The sequence below is a fragment of the Mauremys reevesii genome, linkage group 17 (assembly GCF_016161935.1).
Source record: "Mauremys reevesii isolate NIE-2019 linkage group 17, ASM1616193v1, whole genome shotgun sequence".
NCBI lineage: Eukaryota > Metazoa > Chordata > Testudines > Geoemydidae > Mauremys > Mauremys reevesii.
In genome coordinates this window covers 20,422,442-20,435,634 of record NC_052639.1, presented here as the reverse complement: position 1 = coordinate 20,435,634, position 13,193 = coordinate 20,422,442, and the positions used below count along the sequence as shown (strand labels likewise).

Here is a 13,193-nt window from a genome sequence, read left to right as displayed (position 1 = left end):
CAATGGAGAAATGCCATTGACTCCAGGCAATACTCCACTGCCATTTTACCTTTTTCACTTTGCTAAACTCCCTCCCAACTTTGAGGGCTCCCAGAACCTGATATTGAGCTTGAGCTGAGATGTCTACAGTGCAAATTTACCACCCCATGGCCCTAGCCTGGGAGCCTGCACTGGCACGGGACAGCCCTGGGTGTTTCATTGCAGTGTGGACATAGCCTAGCATTATGTCTACACTGCCATTAACACACCCAAGTCACTATTCTCAAACCCTGGGTCAGTTGATTCAGGCTTGTGGGGCTTGTGCTGCAGGGTTATAAAATTACAGTGTAGACACTTGGGCTTCAGCCCAGCCTCCAAGACCCCACGAGGGGTGAGGGTCTCCGAGCCTGGGCTCCAGTCTGAGCCCCAGGAGCCCAAATCAGATCATCCAGGCCAGCCGGGCCACAGGGATTTTATCACAGTATAGATGCCCTCTCAGGGTATGTCTACACTGCAATGTAAGCCCAGGGTTAGCAGAAGTCATGTCAGCAGCCCCAACACATAAACATAAACCATGAGGGAAAGACCCACCCCCAAATAAGCTAGGCAGTGTCCTTCTCCCTACGGTTCATAAGTCCAGCAACCAAAAGTCCTTTAACATGAGCCATCCCCTCTCCCACCCCACTCACAGCTGTTGTCCTTAGTCAGTGCAAGCCCAGAGGTGCCTCTGTAGAGTTCACCTGCCTGCCTGGGTGGAAAAGGGGGAAAATAAGAAGGCACCGTACTCACTGTGTTGTCTAGGGACTCACTCATCCCTCCACTGCCACCCTGTCCTAACATTGATCTAACCCCTAAATTTTAGTATTGGGACCCAGTCCCCAGCCTCACTCCCAACCAGAGCCTGCTCCTCTTCACCCTTCTCCTCTGTCCCAACCCACAGCCCCCTCCTATTCCCAGTGCCCCTCAATCCCAACCCACAGGCCCCCCGCTCCTCACGCTGCTCCTCAATCCCAACCCACAGCTCCCTCCTTCCCTCCAGCAGCAGGTGCTTCAGACCCCCTCAGGAAGATTTTCTTGCAAGGTTTCGTGTATGAGTCTGCATGTGGATTTACAGTATGTTGGAAATAGGTTGGGTTGCTTGCCGAAATGATCACTTGTGGCTGGTGTTGCATTCCCAGTCTCCATGTTATTGGGGCAGGAGAAACAAAGGGTTGTTATCCTCGATGTGTGAACCAGGGACTCAACCCTGGGTGGAAACTAAATGAGCTGCCCACAGATTCTGGCAGCCACAATGAGCATTTGGTGCGAGAGCCCAAACCTGCCTCTGTCCCAGAGGGAGGGGTTCATCCACGAGGGGCTTGGCCCACTGACCTATCAGCTCTTAAATCCCAAACTTTCAGTAATTCTATTATCAGTGCCTGTGAGTGTAATTTAAACCATAAGAAAAACCACACTGGGCTAGACCAAAGGTCCATCTAGCTCTGTATTTTGTCTTCTGACAGTAGCCAATACCAGGTGCTCTCAAAACATCTCAACAAGGCACCACTGGGAGTTGAACCCAGGATCTCTTGTTTACAAAACAGGTACTTTAACCAGCTAAACCATAGAGCCTGCCTGTGACTAAGGTACAGTGTCTGCTCACACCTGACTCCCTGGGCCCCACCTGGCCCCACAAAGCAGAGGAGCAGGTGAGGTTTTCCTTGCAAGCTGTGTGTGTGTGAATCTTTGGCCAGATCTGCACTACAAAGTTATTTCAGCAGAATTATATTGCTCTGGTGTGTGAAAAACACACAACGCTCCTCGGTCAGCAGCTTTTGGCTGGTGTACACACTGCAATGCCACGTTTGGCGACAAAACTGCCCTGTTTTGGTGGCAAAATAAAACCACTTCAATGAGAACAGTAGAGCTTTTGCAGCAAACTTAAAGTGACAGAGTGTCAGTGTAGACACTGCTGTTCATTATATCACCATAACTGGCCTCTGCCAGTATCCCACAATACCCTCTGTGAACTCGCCTGCCCTGCAGTCCTGCTACAGAGCCATGGGCCTCTCCCCTTTCATAGCTCCAGGAAGTTCTGACAGCTGAGCCTGCTGCTCTGCTCCAGCAGCCAGGAGCAAATCACTGCTGTGGATGCTGCTCTCTCCCACCCTGCGAATACAGATCAGGGTGGCGGGAACTTCCTTGAATGGGGGAGCACCGGCATCTGAACTGTGACACCCCCAGGACACCCCTTCCCTCGAGGAGGCTCTTACCGTCTAAACAGGGTCGGCTGTTTTCAAGTAAAATCACTAAAAGGGAAGGAGAAAACTCGAAAGAGGTTCCTCCTGGCGCTCAGGTACGTGAACCCCAATACTCCCCCAGTCCTCAAAGAGAGACCTGGAGAAGGAGACTTGCTGAAGCAAAGCCACAGGGTCTCTGAGGTTTCCCTGGCCCCTCGCCCCTGTCCTGCCTGGCTGATGTCAGCATCTCTCTGTGAGGTCACCACCTCCCCACCACCTTTGGCCAATAGTCTGAGCCCCTGCAAAAGGCCTTTGTGATGTCACTGCCTGTCACGGACTCACAGATCGTGCCCACTCTTGGCCCCGTGCGGTCCATGGGGGGTGCCCCTTTCAGTGCGACAGCCCTTCTCGGGGGTCCACTCTCTCTTGGGGTCAGGCCCCTCCACCTCCTGGAGCTGCCCCTCTCTGAGCCTTAGCACGTCTGTCTCTCGCCGTGGGCCCCTCAGGGAGTCCACGCACTCTGGACCCCCTGGGCCTCCTCACCCCCGAAGGGGTTGATGCCCCCTGTTCTCTAGCCCAGAGCGACTCTGTGGGGCGGTTCCCCCCTCCCCTCAAGCTTGAGAGCCAGGGGAGCAGAGCAGGCTGGAGCCCCAGGCCTCCGTGGGGGCAAGCAGAGGGGGGGCTGGTCCCAGGCCTCCGTGGGGGATGGGGGGCTGGCTACCTCCTGCGGGAAGTGGAGTTACCCGGCCCCAGCCTGCTCTGCTCCCCTGGCTCTCAGGCTTGTGTTGGTGTTGGCTAGATTTGTGCGGGTGTTTGTGTATATTAGCAATTGTGTGTGTGTGTGTCAGGATTCATGCATGTGTCTGTGTATGTTTGCAATTGTGTGTGGGGGTATGCGCACTGCCGCCTCTGCCGGCACGACAACTATTTCTCTGTATGTCGCAGCCCCATACCGTCGACCCCAGTGGAGATTTCCCCATCTTACAAGGGCTGGCTGGCCTGACCCTTCTCCCCTCTGCGGAATGTGGCGGGGGCTGCAGCTCTCCCCCTGTGGGGCAGGAGTGCCACGGTGTGGGGTGCTGGTCTCCAATGCACCAGGAGAGTAGCTCAGTTGAGGCAGGGCAGGGCGTGTGGTGTCCGTTCTGCGTTGCCTGGTGCTGGGCCATTGCACAATCCCCAGCCACGCTGCACAGCGCACCCCAAGAGGGGACAAGGTCCAAGCACATGATCCTGCATGAGGGGATCATTCTCATTGGTAGCCATCCAGTGGCAGTGAGTTCCGCAGGCCTTGGCACATGCTGTGTGGGGCAGGAGGTCCTTGTATTGGGAGCTGTGGGAGTGAACTGCGTGCAGTTGTATCTCTGAGCACGATTGTGAATATTATGGTGTGTGGGGGGGGGTGATTGTGAGTGTGGCGGGGGGCGGTGATCGTTGCTCCCATTGGGGGTTGGGCTAGCATGTCCCTCTGGGTGTGTGGTGTCTGAGTGTTCTTGCGATTGTGTGAGTCTCTTTGTGCGTCAGAGTGTGTGTATGTATGTGTGTGTGTGTGACTTGCTGCAGAATACAAAATCCTGCAAAGCCATTTCCTAGTGGTTAGCCCAGCAACACACTGATACAAACAGTGTCACAGATGCACACACACACAGAGTAGGGCTCAGCCCCACCAGCAGGGGCAGCAGGGACACACACGTCTCTCCTGGGCCAGCTTGGACAATTTCCCATCACGACCCGGCACAGTGCTGGTGCCCCCACACGGGGTTGGGCAGTGACTGGGCAGGGGGGGCAGATGTGCCGGATCTGTAAAAGCAGCAAAGAGTCCTGTGGCTCCTCATAGAATAACAGCCGTGTTGGAGCATGAGCTTTCATGGGTGAATCCCCACTTCGTCGGATGGATTCAGAAGGAAGCACTTTGGGAAAATCAGTCAAGGCCCTTAGCTGAGCTGAGACACAGACCCAGTGACCCCTGCACCACCCTGGGAGGGGAGTGGGGTTGAGTGGTCAGAGCAGGGAGGGGGCTGGGCACCAGGACCCCTGGGTTCTATCCCTGGCTCTGGGGGTGGAGTGAACTGGGATCCAGGACTCCTGGGTTCCATAGGGGAAACTGTTTTTCCCTGTGCTTCCCTCCCTAGTGATCCCAGCCCAGCCCCCTAGTGGAGACTGAGCACAAGTGGGGGGAGTTGTTCTCCCACTTTGGACTTATGATTCAAACCCCTCCCCCAGGGGCTATGATATCATGAAATCTGCCCCCCACCCCCAACACAGAGAAAACTGGTGGGATTCTGTCCACACGCAGAGAATTTTCTCCGCCGGGCTCCTTCGGTTCATCTCGCTGCTCTCCCTACTGCCGCCAGACACTGCTCATCTGCATAGCCCCGCCCATGGACACGTGACACCTTCTGTCCTGCTGGTTTCAAGTGAGTGAGTTGCCCTCGGGGAGTGAGCAGGTCCCAGCACGTCACAGCCCCAGCCAGGGCCGGCTCCAGGCACCAGCTCAGCAAGCAGGTGCTTGGGGCAGCCCAGGGGAAGGGGCGGCATGTCGGGGTCTTTGGCAGCAATTCGGCAGCGGGTCCCTCGGTCCCTCTTGGAGGGAAGGACCTGCCACTGAATTGCTGCTGAAGAAGAAAGTGGTGCAGTGGAGCTGCCGCCGATTGTGATCACAGATTTTTTTTTTCCTGCCGCTTGGGGCGGCAAAAACCCTGGAGCCGGCCCTGGCCCCAGCACACGGCACAGCCCCAGCACACGTCATAGCACGTCACAGCCTGGGGCAGGGAGATATTGGGGAAGGGGATGAGGGGAGAGACCCAGCCCCATAGACCCATAGGGGCAGCGGGATATGGGGGGGCAGGAGAGGGGATGGCGGGGGAGAGACCCATCTCCATAGACCCCCAGAGGCAGGAACTGAGGGGAGAAGGGGGGGATCCAGCCCTATAGACCTGTAGGGGCAGGGAGATATTGGGGGCAGAAGGGGAGAAGGGGGGTTGGCAGAGACCCAGCCCGGGGTGCAGGGGAAATGGGGTGGTTTGGAAGGAACTGGGGAGGAGAAGAGACACATGGCAGGACAGGGAAACCGACTCACTCCGAATACATGCAGAGCAGGGCAGGGCGGAGGCAGATCATGCTGGTCCCAGGGTAATTTCGGGGGGTTCTGATTCCCCACTCAGCTGGGGGGCTCACCTCTGGGCTGAGGAGGATGCAGGGGCTGTGTGTGTGTGTCAGGCTGGGGGAGCTGCCTGGGCAGAGGTGCTGGAACTGGGGGTGCTGAGCCACGTAAATTATCCCGATCTAAACGCCATTGTAGAGAACACTATGTTGGCACACCGCTTCCTGGCAGCCAGAGACTGTGCTTTCTACACCTGCTCCTGTGGATGTGACCTCTCTCCTGATTGCTAAGGAAAGGAGCCTTTCCAGGAAATGGCCACAGCTTCTGGGAATCCGCATGTGGCTGTGAACAGAATTTGGCTCCTGGAACACAAGGCAACTTAAAAGCTGAGCACGCAGACAGGGGCTTGAACCCTGGCCCCTCAGATTAAAAGCCTGATGCTCTACCACCTGAGCTACCTGGGCTTGTTAAGAGCATCTTCACCGTTCACCACAGGAGTGAGCAGGCAGGCAAAAGAGAGGCAAAAGAAAGTCCCCAGAACTCCTCCTCTTTCTGCACAGCCACTGCCTGTCAGCAGGATTCCTCCTCCTCCTCCCTCCTGTGCCTCAGTGCGACTAAATCTCCACAGCTAGACAGCCGGTCCGTCCGCTGCACCCCAATCCCCCATGCCTGAGCCTCCCTGTCAAAGCCCTGCACCTGGCCCCGTATAATTAAGTCTCACATCTCACTGGGAACTCGACTTCTTGTGCCAGAGAGTCTCGCCCCCCCTCAATAGGTGACCCAAGAAACACAGTGTCCACCTTTTCCAAAGAAGCGCATGAAGAAGGCGCCCGCATGGCTTAACGGATAAGGTGCCTGACTTTGAATTAAGAACTTGAGGGTCAAGTCCCTTTGTGGTTGTGTTGATGCAGTTTTACCTTCGTGCTGAAAGTCCTGCTCCTTTCAAATCTGGAACCTCTTCTTGGCCGCTCAGGCCAATGCTCTGCCTTCAGCTAGAGCCCCGGGAAGGAGTTGGGGGTTGGATGTCACAAAGGCTGGGGCATGAGCCCCAGGTGCTTCCAGTCTAGCCTTTGCTATTCCTGAATTCCCAAAGGAAATGGACGGCTGCCCGGGCTAGCGTGTGGAGCAGTTTCCTCTGTCCCTGTGCTTGAGGGGGGTTGCTACATAGCGCCTTGGGAGCCTGGATGTTTCTCTGCTTCTCACCAGCTGGAGAAAAGCCTCTTGGGATAACATCTCCTGCCCCACTGCAAAAGTGAGCATGGGGTATGGGAACGGTAAGAGGCCCCACCAGGGGGGCTGGCCCTGCTTTCCTACCGTCTACTGATGTTGGACACAGAGCATCAGCAGCCACCCCGCATGGTGGTCTGCGGGTGGCCTTCAGTGGGGGTTTGGCATGGCAGGGAGCAGGCTGGCCGGGAGTCTTGTTGCCTGTCTGCTGGCCACACATAGGCATGGTCCTGTCCTCGTCTAGCCCCGCCCTCAGTCGCTCTGTGGCTTATAAGCCTTCCCTCAGAGCTGTCAGCACCAGCCGCCTCTGCTCCAGGTGCCCAGAGGAGGAGAGGTGTGCTGGGCTCCAGCCTGGGACTCTGCCTCCCTCCTGCCTATCAAGCCTGGCCCTGGCACTGCTTTCTTCAAGTGCCATGTGAGCAAGAGGAAAAGTGTGGCTACAAGCACCAGACTTGTGGGCATCAGGTGAAGCAGTGAGAATCCCAACCACTAGAGCCACTTCTAAACCCCCACCAAAGACCTGGCTCTGGTGGGGAAAGGAGTTAACCAGCAGGAGGGAAATGACCCACTTTTGTATAGCTGGAGACAGGAAAGCACTTTGAGCACCAGATCTTTACCACCAGCTAACACAAGGTCCCACTGAGATTTGAACTCAGATTGCAGGATTCAGAGTCCTGAGTGCTGCCTTTACACCATGGGACCAGCTTGTACTGGTCTCTCGGGACATTGGAGACTCTCACAGGGCTGGCTTGTGTAAGGGACTGTTGGCCCTTTACTAAAACTTAGTGGGGTTTGGTTGGCTAGTTCCCAGTCCCAATAGAAGGGGGAAGGGCCAATGGGAAATCAGGACCCTGAGACTGACAGGCCCCTGGGGCAATGGTCACCAACGGGTAGGGAACAACCAACGGGTAGGGAACAAGTGAGAATTTGTTAATGGAGAAAAATTCCTGGTGAAAATTGGCAAAGCTGTGCAGATTTTGAAAAGTTCCAGTGAATTTACACATGAAGATACAAACAGAGAGACAAACACGCACACAGAGAATGAGAAAATCACACACTGCACAGGCCCACACAGACATAACAAAAACCAAACCCACACAGCACACAGAGCCATATACACAAAAAGGAAAACCTCACAAAATATAGAAAGAACAAATCCACACCAAAAATACAGCAAAAGCCCACAACAGGAAACACAAAACCCACATATCAAAAGAATACAAAGCAAAAAACAATATTAATGCAAAAATCATACACACATCCATGCACACAGAACTATGCAAGACATCCACCAAAATCACACAGGACCCACATGCACATCAACGTGACAGATGAAAACCACACCAGCATACAGCAAGCCAGGCAGGGTTTGAGTCTCACAGCGAAGAGGGTGAGCACACAGGTGGTTTGGGGAGCAAAGACTGAGGGGGAGTCAGGGGCAGTGCTCTGGGTTCTGCCTGACCCCTCCTGACACAGGCAGCTGGTGGAGGGCAGAGCCTGGTAGATCTGTGGAATCTGCCCTGCTCTCTGTAAAGCAAGGGGACCTCAGTGTCTTCTGAGCAGGAATTGTATTTTCTGCAGGGCAAACTGATTGGCAGAAGCCATTTGCTTAAAGGAAACTAGGGCTGCAGGTGAGGTTTGAACTCACAACCTCAGCATCACTCCACTCAGCACTGCTCTGTAAGTACTGGGCACTAACCCATTGCACCACTGGGCCCTGCTTTCAGGAGCTTGTCTCCATGTTTCATGGCTGGATTAGAGGAGTGGGGGGGTTGCATTAGCTAATACAAATCCATATGAAAGGCTGCAGAATGGCAGCAGCAGAGGTGGGGAGCCTCCTTCCATGTGAAAGAGCTGGTTCCCCCTTCCGTTGCTCAGGGGAAGGTTGGTGCTTTGAGCCCACCTGGTGCTGGAGCATCTGATGGGTGAGATTAACGGGACTCAGGGAGGGGAAGGAAAGGGAGGGGAAGTCTTTCCTATCCCTGCCTAGCTCCACTGGTCTCCTGTGGCCCTTTCGGCTCCCTGCTCCCCTGTTGGGGAGATGCAGAGACAAGCCCCCATCGGGGTGAGTCACCGAGAGGCTGTGTCCCGTGGCGTGTGTGGGGGAGGGTTGGATGGGGCTCAAGGGGAGAAGGTTGTGTGTGACAGTGCGTGGGGGAGGGGGAGGGTGTGTTCCTTAGGATAGAAACAGAGGTGAAAGTAAGCTGGTACAAGCTGGTACGGCATAGCGGCAAGAGCCAATACGCACCGGCTTTTGCTGTGGGGATTGAAAGGGCTCTAGGCTCCCCGCCACAGCTGGCAGCCCAGAGCCCTTTAAACCCCCCACCCGCGGCTCCGGCGGCCAGGCTGGGGCCAGATTTAAAGGGCTCTGGGCTGCTGCGGCTGCGGTCAGCCCAGAGCCCTTTGAATCCCGGCCGCGGCTCTGGTGGCTGGGCTGGGGCCAGAATTTAAAGGGCTACCTCTGCAGCTGGGAGGCCCTGGTTCATGTAAAGGCCCTTGGTCTCCCAGCCACAGCTGGTACTCCAGGGCCTTTAAATCTTGAGAGGCCACGCCCCCTTCCAGATGAGGCCACGCCCCTTCTGGATGAGGCCGCCCCCTCGGGACTCCGGCAGTACCGGTAAGTCCTGTAAGTTACTTTCACCCCTGGATATAAATGATGGAAAACACAGGGTAGTGACAGTGAAGCCCCGTGTCTGAGTGTTATGACTATGTGTGGTGTTGCCATTCACCTTCTCCTCCTATGGTCTCAGCTTTCATTGAATCCAGCATTTTTTCTCCTGTCATCATCCCAGAGGTGTCCCACATGCCTCAGCTACCGAGTGTCCCTCTTAGAGACGCTGAGGACTGGAACTGATTTCAGCTGCTGGGCAGCTCTGCTAGGTCTTTATTCATTTGCATAGGAAAATAGTGTTTAAATTCATTTCAAGCCCCCCTCAACTTCAGCGAACTCCTGAACATACTGGAGATGGGTGTGGAAATCGATTTTCATTTGAAAAAGTTTCTTTAAGGGACTCATTTGGAGTGGAACTAGGAACCCATTACCCTACAGGGAAACATTCACCCACTGAGCTATACTCTCAACAGAGAACATCCTGTATAGCCCAGAGCAGGAACAGTTTTTAACCTGGGGGTTAGTAAACTTTATCTCTATACAAACACCACAGCTTACAAACTCCCCACCCCCGCTCTGTGTCACCAGAGCACAACAACTCTCCTTGGAGCACACACAGCTCCCCAGCTCCCTGCCCGTCAGTCTCTCCAGCATTGCTCCAATCCCTTAAAGCAGGGTCTCAACCTCAATTTACCTTAGGGCCAGGGCCAGTCCTCCAATCCTCCCAGTGGGCCAATAATGTCACTCATACCGCCCAGAACCAGCCCCCCAAAACTCCACCCCCCACCTACCTAAGGCTCTGGGAGGGAGTTTGGGTGAGGGGAGGAGGTCTAGGGTGCAGGTCCTGGGCTGGGGCTGGGGATTGGGGTGCAGGAGGGGTGCAGCCTCTGGGGGGAGTTTGGGTGCAGAAGGGGTGAGAGGCTGGTCTCTGGAAGGGAGTTTGGGTGGGGGTGGGGTTCTGGGGTGCAGGCTCTGGGATGGAGTTTGCAGCACCGTAACATGGGCGAGGCGAGTGAGGCACTTGCCTCGGATGCAGAAAGTGGAGGGGCGCAGCTCTACCACGATCAGAGGCGCTTCCGCTGCCACTTCTTCGGCGGCAGTTCGTCAGTGGGTCCTTCTCTCCGAGAGGGACTCAGGGACCCACTGCTGAATTGCCACCGAAGGATGAATGAAGCGGCGGTGGCAATTCAGTGGCAGGTCCTTCCCTCCGACAGGGATCAAGGACCCGCAGCCAAAGAGCCTGGAGCTGGCCCTTGCCTCGGGCACAAAAATTCCTTGTACGGCTCTGGGAGTTTGGGTGCTGGGTGCAGGCTCTGGGCTGGGGCAGGGGGTAGGAGGAACAGGAGGAGGGGTGGGGGTGCAGGCTCTGGGAGGGAGATTAGGGTGGGCAGGAGGGTGTGTGGTGGGAGAGGGTGCAGGCTGTGGGAGGGAGTTGGGGGCAGGTGTGTGTGGACCGGGCTGCAGGCTCTGGGAGGGAGTTTGCAGGGAGGAGGGGGTATGTGGGGAGGGGATGGTGGTGCAGGCTCTGGGAGGGAGTCAGGGGTGTGGCGCTTACCTGGGTCTCCAAGGTGGGGTGGGCTGGGGCCCCATCGGTCTGCTGCCCCCGGGCATCACCCCCGCAGTGTCCCATTGGCTGCAGGGGCTCGGGGTGGGGGCAGCGCATGGAGGCCCAGCCCCACCCTGCCCTGCCATGAGGAGGGGCCGACAGCCACTGGAGCGAGCAGGCAGATGCTGCTCAGCTGTGCTGCACTGCTGGGGCCCCTGGGGAGGAGCGCCTGGAGGCAGCAGGTGGGGCCAAGGGAGAGATCCGGTCCCCAAACTGCTGGAGCCCCACGGGCGAGATCTGGGGATCAGGACTGCCAGCCAGCCAAACACCTTTAAGAGGAGGCGTCCCTCTCCTGTCAAAAACTGATCTTCCTCCTTCAGTTCAGTGACAGCCTGAATTGTTCCTTATCCCGGCAGAGCCAGAGGATTGAAAGCAGCAACATCAAACCCCGGTGTAGCTCGCAGGAATGGACATAAACACTCCCTGGTGTCTGAGGAGATGTTCAGCTTTGCCCTTGGTCAACTACAAGGCCAAAGGGAAAGGAGGTGGCACCAAACACAGGTACAAGTACTAACAACAGTGGCTGCCTTTTAGCCATAGATTTTAATCGGGGCAATAAGTTGAAACAAACCCCTGTTAAATCGAGGGCCGCCCAGAGGATTCCGGGGGTCCAGGCTCTTCGGTGGCGGGGGGCCCCCGCTTTGGCGGTAAGTTAGCGGCGGAGAGTCCTTCCGTTCCGGGACCCGCTGCCAAAGTGCCCCAAAGACCCACAGCGGGGGCCCCCCACCGCCGAATTACCGCCGAAGCGGGACCCGCCCCCGAAGTGCAGCCCCCACCACGGGCCTTTGGGGCACTTCAGTGGCGGGTCCCGGAACGGAAGGACACCCTCGCCGCCGAATTACCGCCAAGACCCGCTGCACTCCGCGGCAGGTTCCGCCGCGGTAATTCGGTGGGGGGGGTGTCCTTCTGTCCCAGAGAGGAAGGACCCCTGGCAGGCAAAGACCGGGAGCGAAGAAGCTCTGGGGGCCCGGGTCCCATGAGAGTTTTCCGGGGCCCCCGGAGCGAGTGAAGGACCCTGCTCCAGGGGCCCCGAAAAACTCTCGTGGGGGCCCCTGCTGGGCCTGGGGCAAATTGCCCCATTTGCCCCCCCCCTCTGGGCGGGCCTGCATACAGGAGGCCTGTGATATGCAGGGGGTCAGATTAGATGCTCTAATGGTCTCTTCTGGCCATAAAGTCGACTAATTTCTGAAAAACTGAGTGTAGCATTGGGAGCAGCAGCGTCTGATGTTTTCCTGTCTAGCCGGCTTGCTTCCTAGAACGAATGCTCCTTGAGTGGGGTGATCCACAGGGAGTAGCTCAAACCTCCAGAGTGCCTGGCCAGGGGCAGGACATTAGCCCAGCAAGGGAGGGGTGTGGCAGTGGGGCCAGGATTTCATCCCATGATATCAAAATTCATCTTAGTAAAAGTATCAATGAATCAGTTTGCAGGATTTATATCAAGCATCCTAAAGTAGTTTACATATTGCTCTAATTAAGAGATCATCTCTCTGCTGGAGAATGTTATCTTAGGATAATGGTCTCCCGCTGCCGAAGCATTTATGGAAAAAATGTTGACGTGTGATATTTATTTTCAAAACCTAAGGCTTTGATCCTCTCTCAATGTTCTGTTACGATGACTTTGTTTCTGTTCAAATTATCAGAATATATATCTAATAATTTTCTCAGCTGAATGTTGAAGCAGTAAAGTAACAGATGTTTCCCAAACAGTTATTGACCTGAAGCATCGTGATTCGTTTAGAACAACTTATTGTTTGATTCAGCCAGTCAGATCAGTTCAGTTTATCCATAAAAACACATCCAGAGAAAGTTGACAATGGTGATGGAGAGAGGGTGGGTGAGAGGGGCTGAGCTGTTGTCTTAAATACTCTTTATGCATCTGATTAATTAGCACAGATTTAATTTAATATACATCTAGTTTAAAATTGGAAGAACTTTACTACTTACTCTCTACTTTCTCTTCATGTAAATTCAAGCATTGCACTATGCAAACTTGGGACAGCTATAATGTTAAAGAACCTGAATCTCTAAACAGGACTCAGGGAGGGCATTCGGATAAAAATCCCAGCACCTTCCCTCTTCTGACATTTGGGGAAGAGGAGTTCTCTGGGCTTCTCCCCAGGGCATCGCCCTGATCCCACCCCCCTATATTTCATATTTACTGCTGATTGATAGATTTAACCCTCCAGTTGGTTTGGTGGCTTTAGCTGGTTTTGTCAAGCTCTGTTATTGTCTCTAATTCCTTCATCAGCACAGGGAAAATACAATGAATCAGCCTGGCTGATTCTCCTCTGTGTGTCTTTAAAAATACAGTGAATTTAAAAGACACTATTATTGTTTATTTTTTGTTTGCACAGGTTCCATTCTGGGAGCTATGTATACAAGTCATTGTTAAACCTCAGGAACATCTGAGTTCAACTCCTTTAAAATAATGTTTGAACTATAAAGAAAATT

General features: G+C 54.9%; 1 non-coding gene across 1 annotated transcript; it reads right to left on the bottom strand.

The window, feature by feature from the left end:
* Positions 1-7,156: 7,156 nt before the first annotated feature.
* On the bottom strand, positions 7,157-7,227 carry TRNAQ-CUG. Its single transcript has one exon. It is a non-coding gene; the product is annotated as a tRNA-Gln (tRNA).
* Positions 7,228-13,193: the final 5,966 nt, after the last annotated feature.